Below are 14,168 nucleotides of genomic sequence, written 5' to 3' on the forward strand. Positions count from 1 at the left end.
ATACTTTTGGTCCCCTAAAATGGGGGTACTATGTAAAAAAAAAAAAAAAGTGCTGTAATTTCTAAACGGTTCACCCAGTATGGATAAAAATGCTCAAATTAAAGCTGACGATTCATTTGTCAGCTTTAATTTAACCTCATAGTCATTGTATAATTTCAAATCCAAAGTGCCGGAGTACAGAGCCAAAACAACAACAAAAAATGTCGCTGTCCCAATACTTTTGGAGCTCACTGTATTTACACATTTGAGATAATGCACAAATTTCATTGGGCGATGAACCTCTAGAAGGTACTACTTGTCTTACAAGAATCTCTCAGTGGATTCTGCAGAGGCTTGGGAGGGTGTCAGTTGTGAGCCTTGGAGGGTGTCAGTTGTGAGGCTTGGAGGGTGTCAGTTGTGAGGCTTGGAGGGTGTCAGTTGAGAGGCTTGGAGGGTGTCAGTTGAGAGGCTTGGAGGGTGTCAGTTGAGAGGCTTGGAGGGTGTCAGTTGAGAGGCTTGGAGTGTGCCAGTTGTGAGGCGTGGAGTGTGCCAGTTGTGAGGCGTGGAGTGTGCCAGTTGTGAGGCTTGGCGGGTGTCAGTTGTGAGGCTTGGAGGGTGTCAGTTGTGAGGCGTGGAGGGTGTCAGTTGTGAGGCGTGGAGGGTGTCAGTTGTGAGGCGTGGAGGGTGTCAGTTGTGAGGCGTGGAGGGTGCCAGTTGTGAGGCGTGGAATGTGTCAGTTGTGAGGCTTGGAGGGTGTCAGTTGTGAGGCGTGGAGGGTGCCAGTTGTGAGGCGTGGAGGGTGCCAGTTGTGAGGCGTGGAGGGTGCCAGTTGTGAGGCGTGGAGTGTGCCAGTTGTGAGGGTGTCAGTTGTGAGGCGTGGAGGGTGCCAGTTGTGAGGCGTGGAGGGTGCCAGTTGTGAGGCGTGGAGGGTGCCCGTTGTGAGGCGTGGAGTGTGCCCCTTGTGAGGCGTGGAGTGTGCCCGTTGTGAGGCGTGGAGTGTGCCAGTTGTGAGGCGTGGAGGGTGCCAGTTGTGAGGCGTGGAGGGTGCCAGTTGTGAGGCGTGGAAGGTGCCAGTTGAACTTTTTGAAACACAGTGTGTGAACTGCCAAAGATACAGTGTTTGGAATGCTGAATATAAAATAATCAACTCACCACTATAAGTTAACACACAGAGGAACTAGTTATGAAGTGACAATATTGGTTTACTAATAATATGTTGGTCTTATATTTTAAGGATTTGAAGGATGCTGAAGCCTATCAATCTTTGTAATGTCTAAGGATATGTTGGAAGTACAGTATATTAAGGCATTTTTTTAAGTTTAATGATCAATTCCGTTAAATAGTTATGTTTGTATGCCTGTGGGTTGTATTTTAAACTGCTGTGATTGATTCAGCTGTGCTTGAGCTTGTAAGAGTCCTTTTAATAAAAAGAGAATGCTTTATGATGAAATGTTTCTTTAGAAATGTTTTTTTAACAATGTCTGTAATTAAGTAATGTACTATGATAAACATTTTATTTAAATCTGGTTTTGTTTTTACAGCCACCTGTATCTTCAAAATAATTCCTCCAACTAGCACAGAATTCCTATGAAATAAGATTTTATTTGTCACATGCGCCGAATACAACAGGTGTAGACTATACCATGAAATGCTTACTTACAAGCCCTTTCCCAACAATGCAGAGTTAAAAAGGACAAAAAAAATGTGCTAAATAAAAAAAGGAAATAGTAACAATAAAATAACGAGACTATAAACAAGGACTACCGGTACTGATTCAATACTCAGGGTTTGAGGTAGCTGAGGTAATTATGCACATGTAGGTAGGGGTAAAAGTGACAAGGCAATCAGGATAGATAATAAACAGAGTAGCGGCAAAGTATGCAAAGAGTGTGAAAGTGTGTGTGTGTGTGTGAGTGTGTGTGTGTGTGCTGTGTCAGTGTGTGTGTGTATGTGTATGTGTGTGTGTGTGTGTGTTGGAGTGTCAGTGTAGTTGTGTGAGTGTGTAGGAACACGTTCACCAACAGAAGGGTGAATTTATAAAATGTGTGTAGGCTATGTGTAAAAGCCATACAGTACATATAGGACTTCCTGTACAAAAGGGGATTTTAACAGCCGTCCATGTGAATTTTGATTAAATAGGTTGCCTATACAGACATTGCATGTCTTAGAGAGATATAGATGGGTTGTGTGGAGGTCTGCATGATCAAGAGACACAGTACATACTTCCTTGTGAAAAAAGTGACCTGGGAAGGCCTCAGAGAGGGCATCGTGCTTTTGTATCGGAATCCAGTGTGTTCAAAAACATCTGTCAAGTGCAATAAAGGACGTCTTGCCCTTTTGTCTGTTGTGTGATTTATTTGATCAGTTGATCAATATATTTTTAATGCGTAAAGCATGAGTAGAAGTCACAGCTCACAGCATTTCATTGTAGCTTATGGCGTGTATTCCCATGTTCAGATATACGATGTGCGTATGTTTGGGAACATTATAGTCACTGCCCCTGAACTTAAAAAGGCCTACAGTGCCTTTTGCCTTCCCATGAAGCTGATTGCGAACCTCCTGCTGTCAGATAAGTCCTTTTTGTAATTCAATATAATCAGAGTAAATCTAGGATGAGGTGTCAATAATTTGCCATCGGTTGCAGGAAATTATCTGGGGCCGTGTGTATCACGTCTCATAGTAGGACTGCTGATTTATGATCAGTTTAGCCTTTTAGATCACTTTGAATAGGATTACATGGAGAGGGGTGAACTGATCCCAGATCAGTACTCCTACTCTGATGCTTGATACATATGGCCCCTGGCCTCAGTAACCTTGTGTATTCTGCCATCTAGAGGACAGCATAATCAGATGACTTGACACAAACAGAATGTGTTTCACTAAGCCTACATTTTTCTACGGTGTTATTATTTTTGGTGTACATGTACAGTGAGGTCCAAAAGTAATTTCACAGTGACACATTTTTTGTTGTTTTGGCTCTGTGCTCCAGCACTTTGGATTGGTGCTTTAATTTGAGGGTATTTTCATCCATTCCGGGTGAACCGTTTAGAAATTACAGAATTTATTGTATATAGTCCCCTCATTTTAGGGAACCAAAAGAATTGACAATTTCACTTATATGTGTACTAAAGTAGTCAAAAGTTTATTATTTGGTCCTATATTCCTAGCACAAAATAACTACTTGTGCTTGTGACTGCTTGTGACTCTACAAACTTGTTGGATGCGTTTGCAACTTGTTTTGGTTGTGTTTCAGATTATTTTGTGCCTAATAGAAATTAATGGTAAATAATGTATTGTGTCATTTTGGAGTCACTATTATTGTAAATAAGAATAGAATATACTGAGTGTACCAAACATTAGGAACCCCTTGCACCCCTACAAGGTGTCCACAGGGATGCTGGCCATGTTGACTGCAATGCTTCCCACAGCTGTGTCAAGTTGGATGGATGTCCTTTGGGTGGTAGACCATCCTTGAAAAACCGGGCAGCATTGCAGTTCTTGACACAAACCGGTGCGCCCAGAACTTACTACCATACCCTGTTCAAAGGCACTTAAATATTTTGTCTTGCCCATTCACCCTCTGAATGGCACACATACACAATCCATGTCTCAATTGTCTACACCGATTGAAGTGGATTTAACAAGTGACATCAATAAGGGATCATAGCTTTCACCTGGATTCACCTGGTCAGTCTATGTCATGGAAAGACAGACTGACAGGCTCAGTGGGTCCCCCACGGGACGGTTGAGCTAACGCCGGCTAATGCGATTAGCATGAGGTTGTAAGTAACAAGAACATTTCCCAGGACATAGACATATCTTATATTGGCAGAAAGCTTAAATTCTTGTTAATCTAACTGCACTGTCCAATTTACAGTAGCTATTACAGTGAATGAATACCATGCTATTGTATGAGGAGAGTGCATAGTTATGAACTTTATTAAACCAATTAGGCACATTTGGGCAGTCTTGATATAACATACTGAACAGAAATGCAATGGTCCATTGGATCAGTCTAAAACTTTGCACACACACTGCTGGCATCTAGTGGCGAAAATCTAATTTGCTCCTAGGCTGGAATAATACATTGGCCTTTCTCTTGCATTTCAAAGATGATGGCACAGAAAAAATATTTTTTTTAAAGCATGTTTTTTTCTTTGTATCATCTTTTACCAGATCTAATGTGTTATATTCTCCTACATTAATTTCACATTTCCACAAACTTCAAAGTTTCCTTTCAAATGGTATCAAGAATATGCATATCCTTGCTTCAGTTCCTGATCTACAGGCAGTTAGATTTGGGTATGTCATTTTAGGCGAAAGTTGAAAAAAATGGTCCGGTCCTTTAAGATGTTTCATATTGTTTTGTATACTCAGTGTATTTCTGAATACTTCTGCATTAATGTGGATGCTACCATGATTACGAATAATCCTGAAAGAATCGTGAATCATTATGAGTGAGAAAGTTAGACGCACAAAGATCATACCCGCAAGACATGCTAACCACTCACCATTAACAATAACATGGGAGGTTATCATTTTTTTGGGGGGGGTATGATAGTTTAGTACAGAACCAAAACATTAGTTACTGTATAAATACTTTACTTTTGGACCTCACTGACACTTGTTTGCTGATGACATATTTTTGTATTGCATATAGAGGCATCAGAATGTCCCTTCTGAAACCGTCAGAATCAGGATCCCCATTAGCTGTTACGAAAGCCACAGCTACTCTTCCTGGGGTCCACACAAAAGTCTTGAATTATGCTTTATTGAAATATAAGAAGAATGCAAGGAATTCAATGTCTCTGATGACAGACTAACACTTCACACATTGTGTCCAGTGGATGGTGGCATAGTCAATGTCAAAATGAACTCTCAAGCTAAACAGATAAATGATTGTCAATCCACAGTCACAAGAGAAGAAAACAGGGTGGTCCACTGGTCACAATCTTAGTGAAAGGGGGACATATTTTCTAAATTATAAACTATATTATAAAAATCAAAGTATGAATCAAATGCTTTGTCTATTTTTTGTCTTCTAAGTCGTATTGTTGACAACCTTCCATTATCAGCAACACCACAGGAATTGGCAGGCTATCTTTGAAGTAGTCAATATGCAACCAGTTGAATAGTTTTTACTAATGAACACCCTCCCGGAGTTGGTGCCAGTTTCATTTCCAATTTTTTTCAGACATGTAATTGTATTTTTAGGATGAAAAACCTTGCCTTTATTTAACTGTTTGGAATAGAAATGGGGTTGACACCAACCCTGCAGAGGAAGGTTTTTCACATGAGAGGGTAGAGGGAATGACCTGCGATTCCACACTGGTTGTACCCTCTAGCAATGAGGAGATAACAAAACAGACTTCATGTCACGGTTGTCATTGGGAAAGGAGGACCAAAATGCAGCAGGTATGTGGATGCTCATCTTTACGTTTATTGAAATAACGAAGTGAACACCAAAAGAACGAACTCACGATCAACGAAACAGTCTTGTAAGGCTTACTCACGCTAAACAAGAAACAATCTCCCACAAATTACAAACCCAAACACACCCTAATATATAGGACTCTCAAAGGCAAAGAGACAACACCTGCCTTCAATTGAGAGTCCCAACCCCAATTAACTAAACATAGAAACAGATTCACTAGGCTAAACATAGAAATACATGAATATGCCAGTGCCCAAAAACCCCGGAATACATAAATCAAATGCCCTTCTACAACAACCACCACCCCGAACCACATAAAACAAATACCCTCTGCCACATCCTGACCAAACTACAATAACAATTAACCCTTATACTGGTCAGGACGTGACACTTCAATTACAACACAATGAAGCTACCCGATAATCAGCTGAATAGTATTTGTTTTTCACTGATTTTACTTCATGGAATTTCTTGTAAAAAAATAAAACACATATTTAACATAACCTTTCCATCATGCTATACCTGTCTCTTGAGGCACACATGGTGGATGACTACATTTTGTAGTGCATTGGTCAATCTTTGATTCCCCCTCACCTTTAAAGCTAGAGCAAATAAAGGGGATGGAGTCTCGGAAGGTTACCTTTATAAGATATATAAAGGAAGTATTGTGAGTCCGTGAAGAAAATATGTGTTCTTCTAACCTAGTTCTTCATGTTTGTCTGTGTGTACGCCAGTCTCATGATGATGTGACTTTGGCAGTCACGTTCCACTCAGAGGGGGATCTCCTCAAAGCCACGCTGATCCTCAGCCACAACAGGCAGCATGGCATTGTACTCTCTGTGTGTCTAAATATGTGGGAGAGAAAACAAAGTACTATCAAAGAATAACTATGAAATTATCCAAACACAATTCTTTTCAATGCTTTTTTTGCAGGAGCCTGTTTGTAATATAGCCAACAATGATGTAATAATTTCAAATATGTCCCACTCTAAATTGTGGCACTAATACATGTAATATCTGAGTATTTACATGGTAATCAATGCAGTACTTACAGTGTAACAACCTAAGTACATACAGTACCAGTCAAAGGTTTGGACACATACTCATTCAAGGGCTTTTCTTTATTTTTTACTATTTTCTACATTGTAGAATAATAGTGAAGACATCAAAACTATGAAATCATGTAGTAACCAAAAAAGTGTTCAAAGTAGCCACCCTTTGCCTTGACAGCTTTGCACACTCTTGGCATTCTCTCAACCAGCTTCACCTGGAATGCTTTTCCAACAGTCTTGAAGGAGATCCCAAAAATGCTTAGCACTTGTTGGCTGCTTTTCCTTAATTCTGCGGTCCAACTCATCCCAAACCATCTCAATTGGGTTGAGGTCGGGTGATTGTGGAGGCCAGGTCGTCTGATGCAGCAGACATATGGTTTCCATGTGTTTGCAGTTCCGTTCGCTCCGTTCCGTTAGTGTCGCTGCGGTGGTAGCCATGCTGGTTAAGTATGCCTTGAATTCTAACTAAATCACAGACAGTGTCACCAGCAAAGCTCCCCCATGCTTCACGGTGGGAACCCCGCATATAAAGATCATCCGTTCACCTACTCTGCGTCTCACAAAGACACAGAAGTTGGAACCAAAAATCTCAAATTTAGATTTCCACTGGTCAAATGTCAATTTTTTGTGTTTCTTGGCCCAAGCAAGTCTTTTCTTCTTATTGGTGTTCTTTAGTAGTGTTTTTTTTGCAGCAATTCGACCATGAGGGCCGGATTCACACAGTCTCCTCTGAACAGTTGCTGTTGAGATGCGTCTGTTACTTGATGTTACATTCCCCAGTTTCTGTGTTGTTTTGGGTTCGTATGTGTGTATTTCAGGAAATGGCTTCTTGGATTCTAAACAGCTGATTGGTCGGTCCAATTGCAGATTGGAGCTCTGACCCCGCCCTCTCGTCAGGGGATACAGCTGTCTGCAATTACCGACTCCTTCTGCAGCTTGAAAAGCCAGTGTTCCTTTGTTAGGAGAGAGCTTCTTTGTATAATTTGTTGTGAAGTAGTTTGTAGCTGGTCCTGCAGAGGTATGTTTAATTCAAAAGGACTGTTTTTGATTATTGACATTGTTCATTTTATGTTAGTAATTATTCTGTTTTTGCTCCCAGGGGGGAAGGAACCTTGGGAGTGCTAAGGCATGCAGGCATACATATACCCGTAGTATGTACTCTGTCTATGCACACTAGGTAAGACCTGGGTGGACCACCCCCTGTATTTTGGTTGGTACGCCAGGTAGTAAGAATGGGTAAGTAGTACTCGGAAGCATTTATTTGGGCTGCAATTTGAGGTTGGGAACTTTAATTTATCCTCTGCATAGTTAACTCGGTCTTCCTTTCTTGTAGAGATCCTCATGAGCCAGTTTCATCATAGCACTTTGATTCTGTGACTGCACTTGAAGAAACTTTCAAAGTTCTTAATTTTCTGAATTGACTGACCTTCAAGTCTTAAAGTAATGATGGACTGCCTTTTCTCTCTGCTTATTTGAGCTGTTCTTGCCATAATATGGACTTGGTCTTTTACCAAATAGGGCTATTTTCTCTACCACCCCTTCCTTGTCAAAACTGATTGGCTCAAAGGGTTAATTTGGGGAATTTCTTCAAGGTACACCTGTTCATTGAAATGCATTCCAGGTGACTACCTCATGAAGCTGAGAGCATGTCAAGGCAAAAGGTGGCAACTTAGAATCTCAAATTGATTTGTTTAACACTTACTACATGATTCCATGTGATATTTAATAGCTTTGATGTTTTACTATTGTACAATGAAGGAACCCTGGAATGAGTAGCTGTTAACTGGTACTGTAAATTGCACCACAAATGGTATTCTATTTCCTACGTAGTGACCTACTTTTGACTAAGGCTCCTGTCAAACGTAGAGCACGACAAAGGAAATAAGTTACCTTAACCATGGTTACAGGACATACCATGTCTTCAAGATGGTTTATTCTCAGGGTGTAGGTGTGCTTGACCCTGCTTTCTCCAGGTTGATGGAATGCATGTTGTACTCCCAGACCATCCTGCTGGGGCTCTCGACTGGACCATAAAGTAGGAACTTTACTACTAGGTTATGGCACCATATTCCCCATTTAGTGCACAACTTTTGACCAGGACTCAGTGTTCGTCAAAAGTAATACCTTTATATAGGTGTCAAGTCTACTCCCTCCCCGGCGCTCGACGTCATCAGTTTATTCATTATTATGCACACCTGCCACTGTTACTTGCACCTGTACCTCATGAGACTCACCTGGACTCCATCCCTTCCTGATTACTTCTCCTAAATCTGTCAGTGTCTTTGATTCTTTCCCCAGGTGTTAGTCTGTTTCTGTGCTTCATGTCTGTACGCTACTCGTGTTTCTTATTTTCTTTAATGTTCCCTTATCTATTAAATTCACTCCCTGTACTTGCTTCCCGGTTCTTAGCGTACATGTTACAATACGGTGCCATTTGGTACGCAGGTGGTACATGGACCTACAGTTGCCCACCAAAACCCAACTAGTGTTATAGGAGCAATAAAGAAACCAGAGTGTTCAAATGTTTTGTTCCTAACATAGTCCTAAAGTGGGTTCCCTCAGACTAAGACAGGTGGTGTCATCAGGAGAAGCACCTACATTGCCCACCACTGATCTTAATATTGTTTCCATCTTAACTTTTTTATTATCAGGACATGTAAGGGTCTGAGTTACCTGGGCATACTGTTTGCCATGTTGGGTTTTACAATCCTCCAGACACCATTCGTCTCAGAATTCACTGGCTGGTTCAGAGAGATCGATTAGGGGTCATCAGCAACAGTCACCTTCAACATGCAGTGTGCGTACAGATACATACACAGCAGTGGAGGCTTTTGAGGGGAGGACAGCTCATAATGTCTGGAACGGAATTGCAAACGCATGGAAACCATATGTTTGACATATTTGATACCATTCCGCTCTAGTCATTATTACAAGCCAGTCTTCCCCAATTAAGATGCCACCTAACTTCTGTGATACACAGTAAATGGCAAAATAACAATGAGCATATTAATCAGGTAAGAACAGTTACTAAATGGTAATTATTGTGAGTTTCTGTAAGTGAAAACAACTTGGTGAACAAAAACTAAATAGTTTAAATAATAAAAAAATGCACCTGTCTGTTTCAATACGCCAGTCGCAGTATGTGGGGTAATGGAACAAGAAGACCAGATTTATCAATCACACCACTCAATGAAAATGTATTAAATGTGCATTGGACCTTCTTTTGAGAGGTGGACCACTCAGAAGGCTGTGGTTGTACAGAGGATACCTACAATCAGTGGTGCAACTTTCACTGTGGGTGAGTGATGGGGGACACCCCACATTCTGAAAGTAGATGTTTATCCCCCCAGTTTTATACTTGGAATGTGATACAAAATGAGGCAACGGTGTGCTTTAGGACCATGTGGACGCCTCCGAGCGGTCGGGTAGGCTGTTTGGAGTGTTTGTCCGGGGAAAAAAAGGGAAAAGTCCCCCCCTGCTTCTAATACCAAAGTTGCACTCCTGCCTACAATCAACACCTTAACACAACACAGAGACTTGATAGATAACTGTGAATGCACACTGATATTGGTGTGGGACTATGGAGAGCAGGAGCTCTGTCCTGTCCATCTCCTGGCTGAAAAATTAACCACCATGGCGGTGGAAACAGGTAGATGTGTGGCACATTCTCCATAGTGACACCTGAAACCAATCAGAGAAGAAAAACTATTAATTCAAATGGACCAATCAGCTCACATTGTACAACTGCATGGCTACCATAATATAATTAAATTAATAGGCACCTTTACCCTGTTACACTACCTATTTCAGGGACTGGCATACTCATACAGTATATGTGTAAAAAATAAATAAAAAAAAGTTAGGATTTATGTGATACTCAGTTGATGGATATAATATTTAAATTGTTTAAGAAATAACAAGTCAGTTCCTCTTCAGGCCTTGATGGTCACACACATCTCGTCTTGTCAAACCACTGATACAGTTATAATGTATATATTTCTATTTCTATTGTTTTTTTATTACCATTTTCATGATTTTATTTCACTTAGTCCTGCATGATTTTCACTGTATCCTGCAATCACACCTGCAACCCTGTACATATGACTATTAAACACAGAATCTCCGAATGCCCCTAGGTGGAACACTGCTGTTGCCCTTTTGCTTAAAAACATTTTTTTCAAGCAGGCTACAAAGTTGTGGAAACAAAATAACACAAATAAAGTTGGACAGCTCTTACAGTTTGAGTCAATATTATAGCTATTTTCCCTGTTTCTTTGTTATGCACAAATCAGAATTTGACATTTTCTTTAACATGAGGGGCCAATGTTGGGAGTGGGGGGGGGGGGGTCGTTTTATTTGCGTAGTTACTCTTTGGTTTTGAGGGGATTTGTATTCTCGACCACCACACGCACGTCATCTAGGCTATGAAAAATACATTTTTTACGTAGATAGCTACTTTACGCAAAAGTGTTGCATTTCGAAGGCCCAGGTGGAAGGAAGTCTTGACGGTGGTGGATTAGTTCCTGACAGCAGCAGCAGGAGGGAATGGTGGAAAGGGGTATCAGACGAAATAACAGGACAAATTCCTATCAAGACGGTCCAATAAAACATATTTTATAGGTGAGGAAGTTTAACCGAAACACCCCGAATGCATGCTATTCCTTACTGGTGGCAATGTCCATGCCTTGTCACATCCATAATATAACTATGTTAACTAGCAAACTAGCTAGTTAGCATGGCTAACTTTGTTTCCACATGATTATTGTAGTTTTGCCATCTCCATTAGACGTCTCAGACAAAATAATTGTATATATATTTCTCTGTACTGTATCTATATTGATTCTAGCTAGTCAATCCGCCAGGTACTAGCTACTTCGCTAGCCTGTGTCAAGTTCGGTAGCTAAGTTAGCTAGCTGCACGCGTGGGATTTTGACTTTTTGTTTGACTAGAACGCCATTGCATCAGCTATCAACCCGTTTACTAGTTATCAAACGATCAAATAATAAACACATTGTATGATTTGTCATATATTTAGACATTTCCCCAAGGTATACACGTGTTCTCGTGGACGTGGTTGTTTGCCACCAGCTTGTTGTAGCTAGCTAGTTAGCCAGTAGCCACCTGTGCTTAGCTAGCTTGCTAAATGCTACTGCAACAGCCAGTTTTGTTATCATTCACTCGCCAGTTAGCTATTTCCTTTCAATGAAAGGCCAATGTCGCCTTGAGGCCTAATTTAGAATAGCTAGTTCGCTAGTGTTTTTCCAAATTATTTCCCTAATTTCATGTCATAGTTTGGAATGTGTTGGTTAATGATTCTAAACGAAAGTCGTCAGTTGCTGGTGATGAGACTGTTGAGATAGTTAGCTACATTTATGCACAATTCATTATGTGCTATGTACACTTATGTTGATCAGTTAACTTTTGGAAAATCAGCGGACTGGTTATGATGGCTCATTCATTGATTAAAAACGTCCCCAGTCATATTGCCACAATATGACTAGCTGGGGTTGTGGCATTGAGTAACACCGAATCAAGTCGTTTCACCACAGATAGGAGCTAGTTACCAGTATATTTGGTTTCACTGTCTGATCAAAGAGTTAACTTGCTCATGTCAATTTGACTTGTTTTTCAAATCTATTTTATATACCACAGGCCTATACCCACCCCTGTTCAGTTTCAATATTAGCCCATGTTCCCGAATGTGTATGTATGGTATGTGAAAGCATGTGCATGGGTTTTGAGGTGGTGGGGGTTGTCACGTCACCATTTGCCCACATATGCGTAGCAAATGTTTCTTCACACAAAACTGTTCTCTCTGTCACTAACCCCAAATGTGAGTTGTGGCAGAGTAAGCATTAATACATTGTTTTGATGTATTTTTATTTTGTCATCCCAAATGGCACTTTATTCCCTACTATGAAGTGCACAACCTTTGACCAGGACCCATAGGGTAGGGATGAGCTTTCCCAGGGTACTTAGGTACCAATACCATATGTTGGTAGTTACCATATGGCCAAAACAATATTGAAAAAACAATTTCCTCTAAATTAAAGTAAAAAAAATATAAAAAAACTACATTTAGTCACAAACTGGCTAAACAATTCAAAATATTACATGGCCACCTTCAATTTAGAATTTATATCCATTTTAATGAACCATTTCATACATTAGAGCCTTGAATTTGGACTCTGGTGTGACACTACAATTGTCAATATCAAGTTTTAATGATTCCCAAATAGACTATATATTTTTTTACACATTATTTAGTTATGTTTTTTTATATCATTAATCATATTCTTGCATTTAAAATGAAAAACACATTTCCTTGGAGAATAATGATGATAACCAAGTGTCTCACAATTACATTTTGTCTAAGATTCACAGGCATTAAACTAAACCTAGATAAAAAGCAATTATCATACTGTATTATGTTACCTGCCTCATGCTTAACAATAATTAATGACACTTTCAGAAGTTTCTGACCACTGTAAAAATGCTTCTAAACATCAGTACTAAACATCAATAATGGATCCTCATTAAATCATTTGAAGTGCACTCATTCCAATTTAGGGTTGGCCCCGAAATTGAGACTCTTCTATTCTTTCGACCAATCGAAACAGGTGCTGTTAGATTACAATATAATTTTTCTGACCATTTGGGACAATGTAAACAACACTAAATCAGTTATAAGCGTACCAGAGAGTCTCTTGTAATGTTTTTTTGTTAAGCCTTTATTACAACAAAGACTTTAAAACAGTCGCATTAATTCGTGAATTAATTACGTAATGAACGGTTTATTTATTGTGTAAGCTAATTTTTCAAGGCTTGCTTTATTTTATTTTAAAACATAAAATGCTTGATTGCATTTCAAATCATGAATGACTATTAGGCTGTGTGATTACATAAACAAATGATTGATACAGTAGCCTATATAAGTATTGAAATATAGGCCTAAGTTACGGTATTAAGACTAAACAGGATGCGCTCTTAGTTCTACAGCTCAATGGTGGTTATACTAGGATGCTGTACTAAGCCGATTAATGACATGTATTATTACAATGAACAAAATAATTTTTGTAATAAGTAGATCAATAAAAAGGAGGGTTATTAGAAATATTTTTCGGACCATTTTGAACAGTTTAACCTCTCTGGCGCATGTGGGACGAACTCGTCCCACCTACGTAACAGCCACTGAAATCCAGTGGCGCGATTTTTGAATCGTTAGAAATACTATTACTTCAATTTCTCAAACATATGACTATTTTACAGCTATTTAAAGACAAGAATCTCGTTAATCTAACCCCACTGTCCGATTTCAAAAAGGCTTTACAACGAAAGCAAAACATTCGATTATGTCAGCAGAGTGCCCAGCCAGAAATAATCAGACACCCATTTTTCAAGCTAGCATATCATGTCACATAAACCCAAACCACAGCTAAATGCAGCACTAACCTTTTATGATCTTCATCAGATGACACACCTAGGACATTGTGTTATACAATACATGCATGTCTGTTCAATCAAGTTCATATTTATATCAAAAAACAGCTTTTTACATTAGCATGTGACGTTCAGAAAAAGCATAACCCCCTGCAAACTTCCGGGGAATTTACTAACAGTTTGCTAAATTACTCACGATAAACGTTCACAAAAAGCATAACAATTATTTTAAGAATTATAGATACATTACTCCTCTATGCACT

The 14,168-nt window shown here is 39.7% G+C and overlaps 1 protein-coding gene and 1 long non-coding RNA gene across 2 annotated transcripts in view; both read left to right on the forward strand.

Annotated features, from left to right (window-relative positions):
- The first annotated feature begins 43 nt into the window (after window positions 1-43).
- LOC115162045 (uncharacterized) lies at window positions 44-1,429 on the forward strand. The gene is made up of 2 exons (XR_003869475.1): window positions 44-518; window positions 832-1,429. It is a non-coding gene; the product is annotated as an uncharacterized LOC115162045 (long non-coding RNA).
- A 9,473-nt stretch (window positions 1,430-10,902) lies between these two features.
- The window catches only part of LOC115161783 (endoribonuclease Dicer), a 57,453-nt gene continuing 54,187 nt past the window's right edge, over window positions 10,903-14,168 (forward strand). Inside the window, exon 1 of the mRNA XM_029712564.1 lies at window positions 10,903-11,085. The gene's annotated coding sequence lies outside the window, so the exon portion shown is untranslated. The remainder of the gene's footprint in view (window positions 11,086-14,168) is intronic.

The sequence above is a fragment of the Salmo trutta genome, chromosome 25, assembly GCF_901001165.1.
Source record: "Salmo trutta chromosome 25, fSalTru1.1, whole genome shotgun sequence".
NCBI classification, from domain to species: Eukaryota; Metazoa; Chordata; class Actinopteri; order Salmoniformes; family Salmonidae; genus Salmo; species Salmo trutta.